The following is a 20,182-nucleotide window of genomic DNA, read 5'->3' as shown; positions in this document are numbered from 1 at the left end:
GTGTGTGGATTTTTGACATCCGTTTTGGCTGTTAAGAAACTCTTTTTTCCTTTTGGCTGTACTCTGGAGAGTTACTGTCTCAGGTAAGTAATGCCATCTATTTGAATGAGTTGTTTACCATACAAGCATTTTTTAAAAAAAGATTTATTTATTATTTATTTATTTTAGACTGTGTCGGGTCTTAGTTGTGGCACGTGGCATCTTCGTTGAGGCATGCAGGATCTTTCTTTGTGGATCACGGGCTTCTCTCCAGTTGTGGCGTGCGGGTTTTCTCTTCTCTAGTTGTGGCGCGCAGGCTCCAGGGTGCGTGGGCTCTGTAGTTTGCAGCATGCAGGCTCTCTAGTTGAGGCACTAGAGCCCAGTAGTTGTGGCATGCGGGCTTAGTTGCCCTGCGGCATGTGGGATCTTAGTTCCCTGACCAGGGATCGAACCCCTGTCTCCTGCATTGTAAGGCGGATTCTTTACCACTGGACCATCAGGGAAGTCCCACACAGCATTTTAATTCCCCTTTTAGTTGTCAAATACAGAGGGGACTGAATAAATCTCTCTCTCTCTCCATTTGTATGTTTAAGTTCAATATTTTTGGATGACCGTAGTGATATTGCAGTTCACAAATGATACTTTAATCCCTGGCTTCTGTAGAGACTGGGGGAGAGTGAAGTGAGGAGTAGGGATGGCAATGATATCTATGAGTATCATGGTAGAATGAAGATAAATGATGAGTAGAGGTAGCCTAAAAATAGCGAACTCTTCAACAGCTCTGTGTGTGTGTGTGTGTGTGTGTGTGTGTGTTTCTTTTGAAAAGAAACTTGTAAAATATTTTGGTGCAAAGAGTGTAGAGGTGAAAATACTTATGTAAACACCCAGCCATGCCAGTAACTTTCCACTTGATAGAATGCTCTTGCGTTATACCAACTCCCAGCAAAATGTTCTTTCATACTTTGCAGAATTGCTGTGAAAATGTTACCTTATGCCCTTTTTAGAAATAATCTACATATTTGAAGGGAAAAATATCTGTGTCACTTGAAATGTTTTATTAAAGCATTCAAATGCCTGTAGGAAAAAAATATATCATTTCTTAAGGAAGATCTGATCCCTTACAGAATATTTGTACTCCACTTGCAAGATTAAAAAAACATGCTATGTTGTGACTTCTCTGTGGTGAAATTCAATTTTCAGCTCTATTAATGCTATTTTTACTTTAATATTTGGTTTGTTCTTGCTCATGTTTTATTGCTAGTCATTCTTAGTTTATTTTTGTTTACCACAGTGCTCAGGGATTAGATTTCAGGAAGAGAAACAAACAAGGAGAAGTACTTCTGAAGTTCCATACCACATCGATTGCCTCAACACAGTAAGTACAGGCGAAGAAACACCAAGACTCCAATAGCTCAGCCCTGATTTTCTGGTGAAGTCTAAATGCTCCAGGAAGGGAATTAGCCAATAACCGTCCCCCGCATCGTTCCCTGCCCTCCATGCACCTGCCCAATTGTGCAATCCTTAGCTTGAGTGTGAGGATGTCATTTTCTCAACAAGCATTGGCTCAATTTTAAAGTACTTGGACCTTGTGGGAGGGTATTTCTTTCTGATCTCCGTCAGCAGAGGCTCGATCTCTAGAAGCCTCAGGATTGATTATCTGCTGGTAACAACACTTGCCAATCTCAGTTAAACATTTGGGGAGAGGGAGAGGACAGAGGGGTGGGCAGTCTTACTGGTCCTGGTGGGCAGATCCAGGGATAAATTGCCTCCTGGGGAAAAGGGAAAACCGAGAGTGTGTAATGATTTGTGTATCCAGGAACTTTACAAGGTCAGGCGAACGCAACAATTTAACTGTTGGCTCTACCTGGTGCTTGCCTTTATTTATTAGTGTTGATACACAATATCAGTATGAAATCTTTGTGCATCTTTCTGGGCTTGAAAGAAGAGATATATGATTTGTAAATGGTATTTGAAGTAATATTTATGAAACTTTATAATACATTCATTTTCTTATTTCCCATCTTAGAATAAATGCAAAATGGCAACTAATGGGTTGGGTATCATTAGGGAGAATTGAGGTCCCGATCAGCTCATAGCATCTCATATCAGAAGAAAATTCTGTTTCCTTTAATGCCATTTATAGACAATTTCTAGTCTACCTACAATCTAAGTTGCAAAAATATTAATATAGGTTTTTACCTTTATGGAAAACTTATATGCCACTTATGTTCATCTTTCCTTCATTCAAATTATTAACTAGTTGCTAGCTTTAAAAACTTCCCATCAGAAATTGTGCCTGTCTTTTCCCACTGCTTCTAATGAGTTTCCTGGGTGTTATCAGATGTTTCTTTCTATTTTTACCATCTTCCTTTGGCAATAAGGCAATTTTAACTGAATGTAGAACAAGAGTGCACCACTGATTTCTGTAATGGCACTGGAATATACTCTCTTTCATTCTTACAGCAATTTAACAGCGTATTTGCTTTCTCTCTCTCTTTTTAAAACTCTGCTGAGCATCATGCATACATCTTCATTAAGATGTCTTCCGTGAGCCTAAATCTTTTCCCTGTAAGTTTAGAACTAATTCAGAACTCACCCCAGTGGATGAGTAATTTAAATTGCTACTTACAACATGCATTACTTTGCAGTTGTCTGCTCTGAGTTTCGTCTGCCTGTTTTGCCCAGTTACCGAGTTTGGATTCTGTGTTTCTCACATCCATCTGTATAGACTTAGAGAACCAAAATAGTTTTGTTTAGTCAGCAAATTTCAGCACCTCATTATTTAGTCCGTTTTTAAGGGTGTGAATAAATATCCTGGAGGACACTACTCTTGTTCCGATTGCTGGCACCCCACCATTAACTCTTTTCCGTGCTGAGAGCTGGTCATTTATTCTCCTTCTATCACTTAACTCACTTTTAACCCATGATTGACAGATCTTTACCTCCTGCCTCGTGGTTGGCAAGTTTCCTTAATAGTCTCTTGTGTAGGATTTCATCAAAAGCCCTTTGAGAGCCTAAATAAATTACATCCTCTAGTTTTCCTTTACCCACTATTTTGTTGCCTCCATAAAATTTTGCATGAAACATACCAAAGGCACATAAGTAAAACAACAAATTCTAAGTGTTCTAAAAACCTCTTTTCCCCCTTTTGGATATGTCCCTTTATCATAGCATCTAATGCTGCCTTTTTTTTTTTTTCTTTCCCTTCATAATAACTTTTTCTTTGTATCATCCCCACCGAACCTCTGCAAACCAAAGACATATTCCTACCTCATGTTAATGTTGTTTAGAGCTACTTTACAAAGTAAAAACGTCCCACTGCGTGGCCCCTTCAGAACTGTAAGAATCATGGCTTGCTAACTCACTCATTCACGAACTTGTCAGAAATTTCAAGAAAGCAATTATTCTCTTTGGTAGTTAACATTCCAATATTTTGGTTTTAGGGGCATGACCACTTGTCAGGACTTTATTCTGTAAAGATATTTATTTGGGCTATATTGACCCTATTCCAATAATTCCTCACCTTACACACAAAATTTTTTTTTTTTTTGGAATTAAAGAAAGGAAATTGGAAAGTGTGTAATAAGTAGTCCGTCAAAAGCTCTCCTTTGTTAAAGCTCGAAGTCTGACCCTGACGATGTTTGCCAGCAGTGGCTGTTCCTCATTTTGATGAGAACTTGAAGGTGTGGTGCGGAGGGCGAGCGGGAATAGTGGAGTGGGGAGGCTACACGCTGGCATTTGCATTTACATATCTTCTGAGCCTCACAACAACCTGACGAGTCCTGTAAGGGAAGTATCATTATTATAAAATTGTAGAATAAATTAACACATAGGAGGTACATTATTTGCCCAAGGTTGTGGGCCACTGTAATGACCCCGAACTAGAACCTAAGTTTTCAGATCCTTCATCCAAAATCCCTTCTATGCTGCCATAGTGATGATCTCTTCTATTCCTTTGAGTTGAATATGTTAAAACATTTAAGCCATTTTAAAAATTACTTGTAGCTGCTTATATACTATTTACTTCAAAGTCTTCTCAGGAGTCATGCATTTCCAAATGTGGAGGGGACATATCCTTGCCCTCTTATATCTTATATCTGCCAAATCTTACTGTTTAGAAGTGAAGGGCATTTTCATTTTGGATTAATATTAAAATGACATAAAAAAGCATTTTGCTCTCTGATGTAAGCTTTTCTTCAGTGTTCAACAAACATTTTATCATTTTTTTCCTATAAAAAAAAGTCCCCCTTATTTAAATTGTCACGGCTTGGGAGCCCTGCCTGGAATACATAATAATTGCTTGTAACACTTAAAATGAAAACAAATTTACCAAGGATGGTGGAACAACAGCAAAGAGCAAGAAAAATATAAGTACATGGAAACAGTCTCTCCTACACAGATATTTTCAGCACTAAGTATTTTTATTGAAATTGTTGTTTCCTGTTCTCCTAGCTCCTCTTCATCTGAATTTTTTTTTTTTTGGGTGGAAAGGGCTTTAAAAATCTAAAGATCTGAAGGGAGAGAGACATGAGTCTTTAGAATTGTTATTTGATTTCTTGGGTTTAGCAAAAAATGATGAGGTAATACTGAATCTGAGCAGAACACTGATTGACAGGTAGCAGGAGAACAAGCCTTCTCAGCCTTGGTACCATTGACATTTGGGACTGGATACTGTTTTGTAAGGTGGAGGGCTGTTCTGTGTATTGTAGGGTGTTTCACAGCATCCCTGGCCTCTATGCACTAGACGCCAACAGTACCCCCACCCCTCCCAGTTATGACAACAAATAATGTCTTCAGACATTGCCCAAAGTCTCCTGACTTAGAGGCATAGTTCTTGGGAACGCATTTCAGGACTCTAGTAGGGGCTTTGACAAATCTCCCACTCCCTCCTGTGGGCAATCTCTTCCTATCCAGGTACAGACTGGTTTTGATGCCTGGAAATAAATTTACCTCCAGTGAGGCCTGCTTGCTTACCCAGACTCTGCTTACATTTTTTGCCCAGTGATTCTGAAAGATCCATTTACTCTCTCGTGCTAAAACTAGCTAGAGTTGACAAAAACATTTTGAGAGCTTCCCTCTTGGTTGGGTGGAACTCATGATATTTCCTGAAAATTCCATGCTCCTCTCTGGTCTTACCCTGTTACTCCTCTCTTTTTCCACCCAGCGTGAAAACTGATAAAATGAGAATCCGACTAGGAAGCAGCAGACCTCACTGACCTTGGGCAAGACAGTCCCTCCCTGTTCTCGGCTCTTGATTTCTCAACCATGCTTTGACATAGTTGGGCTAGATAACACATCCTCATGGCCTTTCAGCTCTAGAATATTATTGTCTGAACATTTAAAATTTTTTTGGCCTCTTGAGTCTGCCAGTTCAGACTTTAGAAGCAACCCCTATTCCCTCAATGACACCAATTTATAAAACTGTTTTTGCAAAAATGTTTGTTTGGAGTTGTTTATCCACTTTATTTCATCTATACCCTTTTTCCTCCAGAGCCTAACTTTTATTAACCCATAATGAGAATTGAGACACTCATTTGTTATAATGATTACATCAAGAAGTTTTGAGTTCAATCACATCTTATAAGACTACATTGTGGACTGAGGTTGTAGCAGCAAAGTGTGGGAATGAAAACCACATTTCACATAGATTAGGGAGAACAGGTTATTCAAAGCAAACTGCTGGGAAACCTGTTGAAAAAAAGTACTTTTTTTAAAAAAAAATAAGTAACTACTACTGGATTTATCTGGATATAGGCATTTCAAAAATTATGAAAATCTGATTCATTCCTCCAAATGCATGCAACCTTTTGCTGCTGCTCTTACGATACTGCTGGTGTTTACTCTTGGGAAGTAAGAGTGTCTGACTTTCCCCAGATATTCCTGGCACTGCAGGGAATGGTGAGGTTAAGGTGGGAAAGGCCTCCCTGCCTCCCACTTGCTGGTTGTGTGACCTTCGGCAAGTCACGTTCCCCTCTCTGGGCTTCAGTTTCTTGGCTTCTGAAACTAGGGAGTTGAATTTGATTTCTAAGTTCTCTTATAGATCTAAAATCTAACGAGTGAAATCAGAAATGTTGGTTTGGAGCAAGGCTTTGGAACACAGACTTCTTCAGCAGGGCTGGAAAGCAGGATCCCAGGGAGACTGGCTCCCCCAGAATGGCAAACCGTGACCCTTCCCTCCCCGAAGGGAGAGGTGGGCTCCCTCCCTTTGTTGAGATGTCTAGAGGGCTGCACCCAACAACGGGCTCCCTGCCCCCCAGCACAGTGCCTGTTGATAAAAGGCAGCAGTTCTAGGAAAATGGGTGGGAGCCTGCTGAGAAAAATGAGTCAACAGCCCCAGGGGGAGAAAGAGGAAGACCTGCGGGGGCATTGGACGTTCTTCTAATCAAGGAGCAAAGAGGAGGTGTTATCAGTGCTCTGTGAGCTTGCCCTGCCCGAGGGGGAGGAGGAGAAGATGGCGTGAACCGGTGTGACTGAGGTGTCCTCCCTGCAAAGATTCACAGTGAGACATGCTGCAGCGCCATTCAGAAAGCACAATTGCAGCTCCTGAAGGTCTGCCTAAGCCCAGAGCAATCCCAAGTTCCTCGTGATCACAAAGCCCTGAGTGAAAGGCTGCAGCCGCCTGCTTTTCCTAGGAGTGTTTGTTAAGGAAATGGCTGAGAGAAATTTGTTCCATCAGTCTTTCTTGAATGGTACACTGGTAATGGGAATGTGCCTTGCATCATTAGCACATTATATATTCACTCATTAAAGTATATTTACTGAGTCATTATTACGTGCCAGGCACTGTGCTGCATGATTGGGGTGTATCAGTAAACCAACTGCTTAATATCCCTGCCCTCAGGGAGCATACTGCCTAGCAGGAGAGACAGATGACACACAATAAAGATAAGTAAGTTAAACTGCATGTTAGAAGGTGATAGAACCAAGGAATAAAAAGAAATGAAAAGAAAAGATGCCATTTATTTAATCTTCCTCCTTTGCTTTTCCTCTACCTCTAGCGTTCATAATATCCCCCAGTATTTTCCCTCACTACAATTTCTTGTTCTTTAGTTATTTTTTCACTACCAGCATGACTGGAGTATTATTTGAGACTAATTTCATACAATAGCATAACAATGTTACGAGTTGATGTTAAAATGCCTTGTACCTGTTCAGTGACACAGTTTCTAAATTTTCCTTTCAATACTTCTGTGAGGTAGACAGAGAGGGTATTTTCACCCACATTTTACAGATGAGGAAACTGAGGTTAAAAGACTCAGTTTCAAAGCTTGGTGTCATGACTTTTTCTCAGTATTCTTCTGTAGACTTTTGTAGGAAATATTTTTTGTCATTTTTCTTTGTAGGAAAAAGTGTTCGAAATTTCAAACAATTGACTTCAAACAAATATTTGGAACAAACCTGGTTATTCATTGGGAACTTCTTATATGGTGATTACTTTAGTTGGATAAATACATGTGCGTTTGATGGTCACCACTGTACTTCCTGATATCAGGGTTATCCCAGAGGCCACAAGATTTCCTTAGAGAGCTGGTGAGCTGCCCCGCCCATGACGGTGGGGGGATTTTTTTCCACAGCCTAAAATTGGTGATGTGCAAAATCTTTTTTTTTTTTTTTTGTTCTTCCCTAGGCTCTAGTGATATCAGTGAATATTAGCAAACTCTGCTCCAATTCTTGTTGTCTGTCTTGAGGTTTAACATCAACTGCATCTTCTGGAAATGGGTCATATCCTTGGATGTAATCCAGGTAAGACTTCTTAAGAGTACAAATGGGACACATGCACACACACACATAGGATTTCCTGAAGTCCCTGGGGAATTTGCCTGTGTACATGTACCTTCAAAGGTTATAATTTGACAGGCTATAAAGGTGAAAGTCTTATTTCTGAATTCTTTTGCTTTGTTCCTCCTCCCCCTCATCAATTCCCCCACCTCTGCACAGGGCATTTTTCTTCCTGCCATAGGAATTTATGGTAAAGTTTTCATTTCCAGACTGAAAGCTCTTGGGTACCTTTTCGTCAGTTGCTACATGCTCAGCGCCCACGGTCTAATTTCAGTATTAGTACAACCAGAACATATTAAAAATATTAAGGAAGGTAAATTTACTTCTGCTGCTGTTGCAAAAAATATGATTATGTAATGTGTTCTAACACCAACTGTAAATGACGTTTGTTTTATACCATATCCTCAATAATCTGGAACACTGCTCTTACCAGTAATGTGAAAAACTGGGGGATTTCTAGTTTCATGTCTTTACCACCCTCTTCTCTTTTTTAGAATATACTTCTATTTAATTAAACACAACAGGTTAAAATTAGGCAGTGTGGTTCCTTGGAGGGAAGATGGGATTTCATTTAAGGGAGTCTTGGATTTGGAACCTGACATGCTGTTTTATTAGTGTGTGACTTTGAACTATTTAGTTTACTTTTCTGAAATTTAAATTCTTTTTTTTTCTGTAAAATGGAGGAAAATTTCCTCTTACAAGTTTTTTAGGGATTAAAAAGGGATAACAAAGAAAGTGCCTGGCATTTAGATAGAACATACTCAGAAAAATGTCAGTTTCCGTCTTTTTTTTCTACCCTCTCCCTCTTAGTTCGGTAATAAAGCTTTACTTGGGAATGAAGTTTTTATGTGACAGGTTTATTTGTCCATTAGGACTTCATACATTATGAATGGGTTTGCAGTGCATCTTGGAAGTGTCGGCTCCCCATGTGTGGTGTGGTGGGAAATGTATTCTCTTTACCACTGCGCTGAATACAAGACACACTTATTTAACCTGGTGGCTGAAAGTGACAGAACCTGCCTTGAGGCTGATCTCTTTCAGTGTTCTGGTGTGACGGTTTCCTCTTTAAAATCCACTGGTTTGGGAATTAGGTGATCAGCTGAGCTCACCCAACTTGCAAGTGTGCTGGAGAAACCACAGATACTCTTCTGGCTTCGTCTTTCATGGATCTCTTCTTCAGTCTGGGCTGCTGTGCCAGAAATTTCTTTGCCATCGCCACCACAGAGCGGGTTTCTGGCCAGTGACACCGATGTTGGTCAAGTGCTTCTCTCTTAATTTGATGGCTGGGAAGAGCACACTGACTTCCTCACTGAGGAGACAAAGCCACAGTTTGGACAACTGGGGACAATTTGAGAAAGTATAATGGTCCCACCAAGACGAGATCCCACATCTTTGTTCTGAATCAGGTGGAAAGGACAGTACTTGATATCACTAGACAAGAGCTTCTCCAGCTGACAGGTACAAATTACTCTTCTTATTCTTGTAATCTGAGCAGTCAGCACCTGCTCCAGAACAAGGGCTCCGGCATCAGAGAACACTCCAAAACCGCATCTAATACTCCACACGTTACCTCCTTAATGAAATGAAGAACGGCTCTGCGAAAGAAAACAGAGGTGAGGAAAGCTCACAAATAATTAGGAAAAGTAAGATGGGGGTCAGAGTCAACCTGCTGTACTGTCAAAAATATAATAAGAAACAGCTCCATTAATTTGGTGTGAATAACTAGGTGAATATACTCTTAGGACTTAAATCACAAGTGAAGTGGAAATTGCCCAAAGAAGTTAATAATTTCTTGATAGAGTCTTTTATAAATAATCATGATTTGTCTCTGCTGGTTATTTTATGTTTAAACTGTCGTCAGAATAGTTTCCATTTTAGCAACAAGGCATGGGATTGTGTTTTTATGATATATAAGAAAAAGCTAAGTACTTAATAACATCCCCTTAGAATTATTCCTTAAATTCCATTTTGCATTAAAAATACATGGAGGAGGGACTTCCCTCGTGGCGCAGTGGTTAAGAATCTGCCTGCCAGTGCAGGGGACAGGGGTTCAATCCCTGGTCTAGGAAGATCCCACATGCCGCAGAGCAACTAAGCCAGTGTGGCACAATTACTGAGCCTGCACTCTAGAGCCCGTGCTCTGTAACAAGAGAAGCCACCGCAATGAGAAGCCTGCACACCACAACGAAGAGTAGTAGCCCCCGCTCACCGCAACTAGAGAAAGCCCGTGCGCAGCAACAAAGATCCAACGCAGCCAAAAATAAATAAAATAAATAAATTGAAAAAAAAATACATGGAGGAAACCCAGTAAAGCAAACAAAAACCAAACAGAAACAAAATCAAAAATAATTGTGAGGACTTGTGCACTTGCAGTGATAATAATGACCCTTTTACACAGAAGGTGAGCTTTCCATGTGTCATGAACAGGTGAGAGGAAATCTCTAAGACAAAAGATGATCTGGTCTGATAGGCCTACAAAGCCGTCGAAGGTTTTTGTTTTCATCACCTTCATCACATCACCTTTTTTCATCACATCAAAGGTCTCCCTCTACTTCACGCTCAGTGAGCTGGGTACAGCAAAGGGGGTGAGCTTCCTTGGACAGGAGGTGAGAGAACTCCATAAGGTTATCCAGGTGCCTTTGGGCCCAGAGGTACCACCCTTGGCCTCTAAATCTAATGGAATGTGTCCAGCGAGGGTGGGTGGATCCCCTACAGTGGAGAATCGCTGCTGTGGAGAGTATATATATGCTCAGGAATAAGTACTTGCTGGATACATGACTGGCCAGTTGTCGATTTGCACGTGTGATTATTTCTTCAAGTGGCAAAAAAGAAGAAAAGTACATATGCAAATATACTCATTTCAGCTCTCTCCCTGGCTCCAATTCATTTTTGACAGCCATTCAAAAGCCTTTCCTTTGAAAAGCAGATCTGCAAGGTTCGAAAGGCCCCAGGAGTCCAGGCCAGTCTTGCTGGATGTTCAAGCCGTCCCCAATCCCCAGCCCCGCCTCAGCTCAGCAGCTGCCACAGCCCGGCCGAGCCCAGCTCCCTGCCACGCCCTGTTCTTCTCTCTAAGCTGCCTCTGTTTACGCTGGGCCTGGAGAGCCCTCCTCCTCTCAAGATCCTGCTGTCTTTCCAAGACCCAGAAGGGATGACCTCTCTTCTGGGAGGAAACTCATGGCAGCCCTGGAGATTAGAGCTCTCTGCTCCTGCTGCTTTTTCCTTGTATTTAGCTTTCGGCACTTTCCATACTAAGGCTTGTATTTTAGTTACCTGCCAGCCTCTCCCAGCAGGTACAAACTCCTCAAGGGCCAGGACTTGTCTCATTCATCTTCGTGAGGGAGTGCCGCAGGCACCAGGGAGTTTCTCAGCATGGGCACGGCAAGGTAAATGCTGGCTGATACACCTTTTCCTCTTTATTTAGGTTTTGGTGATTCACAGTGTGAAAATTGGAGTTAGTCTTTTAATGTCCAAACTCCTTGCCACTCTTGAGTTTTTGCTGAGGCATCATATCGTATCCTGGTCTCAGCTTCCAAAAAGTGTTTATGCTTCTTTCCTATAAGAATTTAGGCCCTGGAAGCTTGGGCAGTATTGTGTCTTTCATTTCAAATCCTGTCCATCAGATTATATGTTCCACGTCGGCTTTTCCTTTACAGCCAAAACTAATCCTCAGCGTGTTCAGATTCAGTGTTGAGCTAGTAAGAAGGGCCCCCTTTGTGCAGGAGGCCCTGGACTGGATTCCAGATTTGTCACCGCTCAGGACTGGCCTTTTGGTTGGTGGCTGGAGAGGGTGGTTGCCCCTGCCAGCCGAGGACCCTGCCGGAGAACTTGCCAGGGGAAGTGTTTGCTCTTCTTAGGATTTTTACGAATGGATTTTTCTATGGTTCAGAGTGGATCAGTAATTTTCCACAGCCAGAGTGCCTCTGCCAGATGGGTAGTTTCCCTTAGGTTGGTAGAATGCCTTCCGATAAGATTCAAGTGCACATAAATTGTTTATTCATTATGGACCTTTGGGTCCCAGCCATAGAAGAGGAGAGGGGGCCTAGGGTGCAGCAGAGACCTTGAGAGAGCTGAAGAATCCAGAGAGATAGATGAAAGCAGGGTTCTAACCAAGAAGATACTCGAGCAACACCTAGGGACCTTTGGTTACTATACATACTAATGTTCTAATTCATCATATGAAGGAATGTGGGTTCACTGAAAACCTACCTATCTACTGAGGTTAGGGTGATCTTGTTGGTGTACTTCCTAGCAGAGCAATACGTCTTAAAGATAGCAAATATACATACATACATAATTATAGCTCAGGTTTTTTGAGCTCTTTCCAGGTAAGATGCTTTCTGCTTTACATTAGAGATGCCATTCAGTCTTCCCAACAACCCTTAGGTGATAAATATAATTACCTCCACTTTATAAATAGCCAAAATGAGGCTTAAGGAGGTTACATATCTTACTTGCATACCAAAATTCTAACTGATGGTTTTTCCAAGTTGTTCTTTTTCCTTTGCTTTGCCCAAGACTGGAAGAAATGAAGCAGATCAACAGTTTTTATTTCCCCCGTTGACCAAGGACAAGGGTGTTTAAGAGGTTTGCTAGAGAAAAACATATCAGTTGGGAGGGTGACGTGGGAGGATGAGCAACGATATTTTCTCTAAGCAGGAGCTGATATTTTAGGATGCAAAAGGTACAAATTAGGTTGACAGTAATTCCCCCCAGTGTCCATATCTGTATCAACTCTTTGCTCTTGATCATTAGCTGACTGGTCCAGAAATACTTGACCCAAGCTCTCTCTCGTGAGTGCTGAATAAACTCATAGCACGCAAGAGGGTAGGTTTTAAACTGCCTGCTCCTGAGACTTTGATAGGTATCTGTTTCTCTCCCTATGTGGATGCCTCGTACTTCTGGTGTTTACGGATTCTTAGCTGGGCTGGGAGTGCACTGACAAGCACCCGTATGCCATCTGGGCAAGGCATGTACAGCTCTGCTATTTTGATCTTTCTTCTGCCTTGAATTCAAAGTCTGCAGGAAGAGGCAGAAATCTATTCCGTCTTTGTGGGTTGTGGGGTGGACCCAGAGGCCATAGTCTCCTAAACTTATTCTCGTTACTATGATACTTGCTCGGCAACCACCAGCTCCCCTGTCCTATCTGCTGTTATCCAGTCCTGAAGTTGAAAGGGGTGGGTAGTGAGGCTGAAAGCAGTAGATGGTTCTGACCAAAGGTTGCAGGGTGGGGCTGTTCTCTCCACTGCTCCTTGTTGGGTACGAAAGGAGGAAGAGGAAGGCCAGTACACTGCAGGAGAGAGTATGTCCATAAGGAGTGTGGCAGGGGGAGGGGGGAAGCTCTAAGTACAGAAAAGCTCATCTCCACCTATGGAAAACTGAATAAACACCTGAGAATAAAGAAGAGATGATTAGTCAGAAACACCTTGTAAAAATATCTGCTCATGAAAAGTAGGTCTCTGAAATGTAAATGCCCTGAAAATCTGCAAGTCTGGAAGATAAACTTCCTGAGTTTATCACCCTTAAAAATGCACACTGGAGCTAGGAGGAGATTCAGGAAAAAGTTTGCAAAAGCTGGAAAAAGAGTAGAAATGACCTCCTGGTAAATTAGATATGATGATTTCGCAAGAGAATATAAGAAAAATTGAAGGAAACACGAATAGTACAGAACACCTGTGATAATGTAATCAAGAGCAATAAATAATATAGATTTTGAAATGATAAATTATGACAAGTCAAATTGGTGGATATAGGAAGACTTACAGGACTAGGAATTGAGTCCAGCCAAGCAGATGTTAAATGTTTAGAATTTAGGAAAGCACTTAGGGTGAGCTCTCTAAACATTTTACTTGCAAAATTAGTTCAGATTGATTTGGATATGAACATGCTGGAAATCAGACAACAAACATGGGCTCTGGAGAGATACAAGGTGCCCAATAGCAGAAAGGGAGATAGGAGGAGGAGGAAATACTCTTTTATGTATTTGATTTCTCTAGGAAATAAGTTTTTTATATAGGAAATAATTATATATATATCTTTCTTCATAACTATAAGGAGCTGATTAGTTTTGTTTTTTTTTTAAACTGTGAGGGCATAAAATAAAACAGAAATAAGGATATGCCAAGAAAAAGAAATAAGCATATTAGATTCTATTAAAAAAAAACAATCTGGGAATTTCTTGGCGGTCTAGTGGTTAGTACTCTGTGCTTCCATTGCAGGGGACACGGGTTCGATCCCTGGTCGGGGAACTAAGATCCTGCAAGCCATGCAGAGTGGCCAAAAAACAAAACAACAAAAAAATCTGAATCTGGATCTTTTCCACATTGAAGAGAATTATGGGATGCAGTGAAGTAATCCTAACCACTCACTTGTTCCACGAGCACATGTTCCCCATCTCCTTTAGGCTGGGCACTGTTCTGGTACTGGGTGAAGGCAAACTAAACACAGTCCCTGCCCTGGGTACAGACCAACTAAACTTGGTGTTGAGGGAACCTCAGGAGGGTGGCCTGGAGGGTCCAGGGAGGGACTCCTAGAGTTGGTGGGAACTGAATTGAGTCTTAAGTTATAATAACTGCTCATGCTGTATAATATTCTGTATTTTAGAAAGTACCCACACCTACAGGACCTTATTTGGTTTTCGTTATAGCTCTGTGGCGTGGTGCAGAGAGACTTAACAATTTTGGGGTCTGTTTCATGTGATCTCTATACCATGTTTGACACCATTGGCCATGTCCTCCTCTTTGACATTCTCTCCTCTTCTGGCCTCTGTAAGATTTTGTGCTAATAGTTTTCTTTCCGTCTCCCTGGATGCTCCTCAGGATCTGTTGTCACTCTTTTCTTTCAGCCCATCCCTTAAATGTCAGTGTCCCTAAAGGTGTTGTCTCCTGCTTTCCTCTGCTTCCTTCATATGATGGTGGTAATGATTTACTAGACTCATGGCTGACACCCTCAAGAATTGGAGCGGGGTGCAGGGGGGTAGGAGGAAAGGCATTGGAGAATTTCACGGGGATGGTATGTGTAGTTGGAAAAATCTCCCCGTGTAATTCTGACAGCCCTTCTTTCTTTCTGTTTTGAGTCCCACTTACATATATATGCTGATTGTTATATTCCTAGCCAAACTCTCTGTTGAACTCTGGATCTTCTGTCCGGTTTGCCACAGGACTTTACACTTGGCTGTTTCGCCACAACTTTCCTTAAATGTCCCAAACCAAACCTGCTAGTGCCTGCTCCCCCACTGTGGCTGCAGCCTCTATTTCTCCCTCTCCACTCACATTCCACACTCCACACAGCCTACAGTCAATCTCCAAGCCCTTCAAATTATAACTTTTTAAAATGTCTAGAACATGCCCACTTCTCTCTGGTCCCATTGCTGCTGCCATAAGTCAGGATACCGTCATCACTCTCCTAAATTACTGCAGTGGGCTCCTAACTTGTTTGCATGCTTCCAGTCTTAGCTCTTGATACACATTCTCCTATAGCCATTATAATAATTTTCCAGAATAAAAGTCTGGCTATATATCTCATGGCCAGTGGGTAAACCGAGAGGATGGCCTGTGAAGTTGACACCAGGACCCTGCTTACTTTCTAGCCTCATCTCTTGCCCTTCCCACCCTGTCTTCCCCTTGAACCCTGTGCTTCAGTCATACTACACATCTTCTCCAGATGTGCGGTGCCTTCCCTCATCTGCCTGCCCAGCCCTGGTCCCTGCTTGCCTAACTCTTCCTCTACCTGCGCCTTCGAATTTCAAGCGTCCATCTGGCAAGTTTATCCTGACCCACTTCCAGGCACGAGTTCGTTGTCCCCTTCCCCATTCGCCTCCATATCCCTTGGGTGTAAGTTCTCTTACACTCCTCTACTAGAGTGTAAAAGCTCTTTGAGGAACAAGACAATTGATAGACATCATTTTACTCTCAGAGTCTGGAACGTAGCAGACATCCAGTTAATGTTTGTTAGATAAATGATGAGTGCATAATGAATTGCTATTTCTCAGAAGAAGAAATAGAGGTTAACTCACATGTCTAAGAGTGACACAGTGAGTCTTCTAATCTAGGATTATTTCCGATAAATCATCTATCTGTGGCTAGAGAGACCCTATAGATATAGACAAATTGGGGTTGAATCTTTATAGCATGAGATATTGTTTTACAGGCTTTTCTGTTTTTCTGTTTCACCACAGATTGGTAGTGCTCAGTGACGGCAAGGGAATGAAGAGCCAACGTGGCTCACAATCCAGGGATGATACAGGGAGAAGTGGACCGGAAATCAGGGCCTCACCGCCCGCTCTCTATGTGCTTTTCTTTCAGCACGTAGCTCCTCTCAGGCTCGGCCTCCCGCTCCATAGATATGCGGGTAGAATAGGCGGTGTTCAATGTTCTGTCTAGCTCTGTAACTCTATTATACTGCATGTGTCACAGTGCCCGTTAAGCTACTTCCTCCTTCAAAAGCTCAGTGAGCAACCAGTGAAATGTACCGGGAAGTTTGGTGTGTCCTGAAGCTTGGCACAAAAATCTCTGGGCACACATCTCCTGGATGGCATGCAACCGAGGCGCATGCCTGGCTGGTCTCAGATCCAGAGGTTTCCTCCAACTCCTGGCCTTTCATCGGCAGTGAGGACTCCTAGTGCCATTAATCCCTATCTAAACACGCACCCACCTAACGGTGTGGAGGACCCTCTTGGAGGACCTAGTTCGAAGCGTGGAAAGTTCACTGGTGTCTCCCACAGCCAGCCTATCTCAAGGGACTGGACTAGATAGTTTATCACTATACCTGTCTACAGGAAATTCCCCGATCACATCTTCTAACGAGGAAAGCATGCCTAGGCAGGGGTATATTCATTTCCATGGAGGAGTCCCTTACCCTCTTTGCCACCAGCTGCAGCTGTTTGGATTGTGTGGCATCTGTCACAAGCACAACCAAACTGTAGGCTGGTTACAAACCCGTGGCATGACCTCATACAAAAAACATTAGCTGCAATCAGGCTCTTGAACTGGGAAATACTGCAAGAATGGGGCAACCAACTCCATTCATTCCAGTGGTAGAAACAGTAGCTGAAAACGCACAAGAGGAGCCCTGAGGTAAGGTTAGAACCATGAGGGGTCACGGCAACCTGAAGTGATGAGGAGGCAGAAACTGGAGTTGGCAAAAATTAAGAGGCTATACTTACACATAGGAGTCCCTGAGGGATGAGATAGACGATCTGGAGTAAAGAGTAAGCAGGTGAGAAAAAAGAGAACAGAATGGACAAGGAGAGAAAGACCACTGGCGTCAAGCCCACATGTTCCTGCTGCTGTGGTCTGGAAGGCTGTCTCAGACCTGCACAATCTTCTGGTCCAGTTTCACACTCAGAAAGGTCTGGGCCAACCGCAGTTCCTGTTCTTGTTTCTGAGAGGTTCTTTCTCCAGTGTGTATCTTTCCAACAACCACCCCTTCCTCATTTCTTTTCGGTAACTAGAAGAGTGTAACACAGACACCCTTATGGTAGGACTCCTGAACTCTGACTCACTGCTCTGGCATTGGTAGGGCTTTCCTCTGTTCAAGTGTCCAGGTCACTCTTTCTCCACGTTCATGTCATGTTTTCATTTACAGCTCCTTAATTAGACAACAATTAAATTCCCATACATTGATCCTTAATGAAATACGTAAATTGGACTTCCATAATTTGGGGCTTATGAACCACAAGGGAAACTCTGGATGGTCTTCAAGGAGGTCTACAGAATCCCTGAAACTGTAATTAGTGAAAGAGTGTGTGTGTGTGTGTGTGTGTGTGCATTTTTCTGAGGAGAGTTTCCATAACTTTAACCAGATTCTCAGTGATTCATAACCTCCTAAAAGTTAAGGATCACTAGTTTATCGCTAGCATAGCTGGGTTGCCAAGAGCTCAGACTCTAGAATCAGAATTGTAGCTGAAATCCCCTATGTACCACTTACCATTGGGTGGGCTTAAATATTTGCTTTACCTCTACATCTTATGTTTTTCATGCATGAAATGCGCCTAATACCAATAGTACCTACAGATAGGAGCGTTGTGAGGATTAAAAGAGCTAACAGACGTAATGCGCTTGTAATAGAGCGCTGCGGTGCGCAGCCCTTAGCACTCAGCCACTGCTGCCAGCTGTTACCCGCCCCCCACGCACCCTGTTACCCGGCAAGGTTACCGGGAGACCATTAATGTCGCATGGTTAGAGCCACCTTAGAGGTCCTGCTCAGCCATTGGTCGGCGCCACAGGGGGCTCCATTCAGCCATTGGTCGGCGCCGCAGTGGGCCCCTCCCCCAAGCGAGCAGCTGTCAATGGGCGATCGTTAGAGGGGCATTTTTGAGCCAAGCATCAGCGTACTGGTGGTCATCGGGTGGGGAGTGAGGTAAGTGGCAGATCCCGGCCTTCTCCCCGGGGCCCTCCAGCTCACCTGGCCTCGGGCTGGCGGGTGAGCTGCGGGGGCCCAGGGAACAGGCTGGGGGTGTGTCCTGCAGGGCTCCGGAGTCCTTGCCAAGACCGCCCACTGGCCGGGCCCAGGCCTTGAGGCAGCGGTGAACCTCTTCCCCCTCCCTGCCTCTGCGACCTAATAATGGCAGCGGAAGTCTGCATGGGACACAGTCTGGGGGACCTGGCCCCCACCATTTGGGCAGCCTGAGGAGCCTGAGGGCCAGCTGAGTCCTGGGCGTCTGGCTCCCTCAGCGATGACAACGGGGCAGGGTCTGGGGACCTGGCCCTGAGGGAGCCACCAACTGAGATCTGCCTCTTCAGCCGGGTCTGGGCACTGGCGGGAGGAGCCAGCCTGGGTGCCAGACGGACGCTCCGGGGCAGGGTAACCGCCCCCCTCCCCGCCAGGGATCCCCTTCTCTGAGCCAGGCCTGGACCTCAAAGGGTGAAAGTTGTGCCTTGGGACCTTCCCCTTTCTTGTCAGAACAGAGAGAGTAACATTTGTTTGGTGGAGATTTACAGGAACATCTTTACCTGACCTTGACCTGATCTCAAGAACAAAGGATCTGACACCGAGAAGTTTGCAAAAGCTACCCACGCCCCTCCCTCACCTTTCCTATAAGAGGGCTTTGCTGAAAGCTTTCAGGGAGTTTGGGGTTCTTTTTAAGGCATGAGCCAGCCCTCTCCTTGCGTGGCCCTGCAATAAACATTTCTCTGTTCCAGGCTGAGGCGTTTTGGTATTGTTTGGCCTCACAGTGCATCAGGCACATGGACTTGTGTTTCGGTAACATGCTTAGCACAGCTCCTGGCATACAGCAAATTTTTTTTAAAATTTTATTTATTTTTTATACATCAGGTTCTTATTAGTTATCCATTTTATACATAGCAGTGTATACATGTCAATCCCAATCTCCCAGTTCATCCCACCACCACCACCACCCCCCGCCGCTTTACCCCCTTGGTGTCCATACGTTTGTTCTCTACAGCATGCAGCAAATTTTTAGTGATGGTATAACATTTGTATTATACTGAAGAAATACAAGTGCAATCATTTCTTCATTGTCATGTTTTCAAATTCTGAATATTTATGTTTTATTATTGAGGGCAATATATATATATTTTTTTGTCAGAATTTTGAGACTAGAGAACAGGACGAATAAACAAATACAATTTTTTGAAAATAGAATTTTTATTCTCTAGTGAAACATAGCAGAAAATGCTATTAAATAGGTACTCATATTTTATAAAATTTATGAAGGTATGAAGTCCTGATGAACTAAATGGATCTATTTTATACTGATGAGCACAGTTTTATATATCATCATAATCACTAATAAAAATTAGATGAATTTAAAAGTCAGCTGCTTGTAGGTTAGTGAAATATTGAAATGACTGGAGTTTTCACTTAACCTGAAGAATTGTTACCACTTAATATACACACATTTAATACCTATTGGTTTGTCACGGAGGAATAACGGAGAAACCAAGTTTATTGACTAGAGTTTATATGAATGTTTCAATACAGCTGCTTTCACTTGATTGTATTTCTTTAATGCCTACTAAAAATCCATTATTAGGCACATTTTTGGTGTTACCAATTAATTTATATAGGACAATGTGTGATCCACAGCAGGTCAAGCTTCTGACTAGCTGTTTTAGAATAAAAGCGGATAGTCAAATAAACCTAATTGAGGTTAATAGGATAGATGTTATTGTGACACTCTGTATCCAAATGGGAGAGAGATGAGACCATTTTCTCAACTTGAATATCCCCCAGTGGAGTCAGACTTCCCAGGTACCTGCCTGGACTCTAAGAAGTGGTGAAAAGGACAGTGGTGGCAATTGTGAGCATGCAGTCAGCTGTGGCGATCCAGCTGGTTCTAACAGGAACTCCTTATGAGCCCTCTGTGGTGGAGAAAATAAATCCTCAAAATTCCTGACGGGAGGCCCTTGACTTTTAGTTTGACAGATGGTTAATCAGGTGTATGTGAATAATCATTATACAGGAA

At 42.8% G+C, this 20,182-nt stretch overlaps 1 long non-coding RNA gene across 3 annotated transcripts in view; it reads left to right on the top strand.

Annotated features, from left to right (window-relative positions):
- The first annotated feature begins 6,196 nt into the window (after positions 1-6,196).
- Positions 6,197-20,182, top strand: part of LOC309666955 — a 148,288-nt gene continuing 134,302 nt past the window's right edge. For 2 of the 3 annotated variants that reach the window (XR_014267414.1, XR_014267415.1), the window contains exon 1: positions 6,197-7,722. This is a non-coding gene — a long non-coding RNA (uncharacterized lncRNA). The remainder of the gene's footprint in view (positions 7,723-20,182) is intronic. The other variant, XR_014267416.1, reaches the window with a different exon arrangement.

Source organism: Balaenoptera physalus (assembly GCF_965194825.1).
Source record: "Balaenoptera physalus genome assembly, chromosome: 9".
Taxonomy (NCBI): domain Eukaryota; kingdom Metazoa; phylum Chordata; class Mammalia; order Artiodactyla; family Balaenopteridae; genus Balaenoptera; species Balaenoptera physalus.
This window is presented reverse-complemented; position numbering and strand designations above follow the sequence as displayed.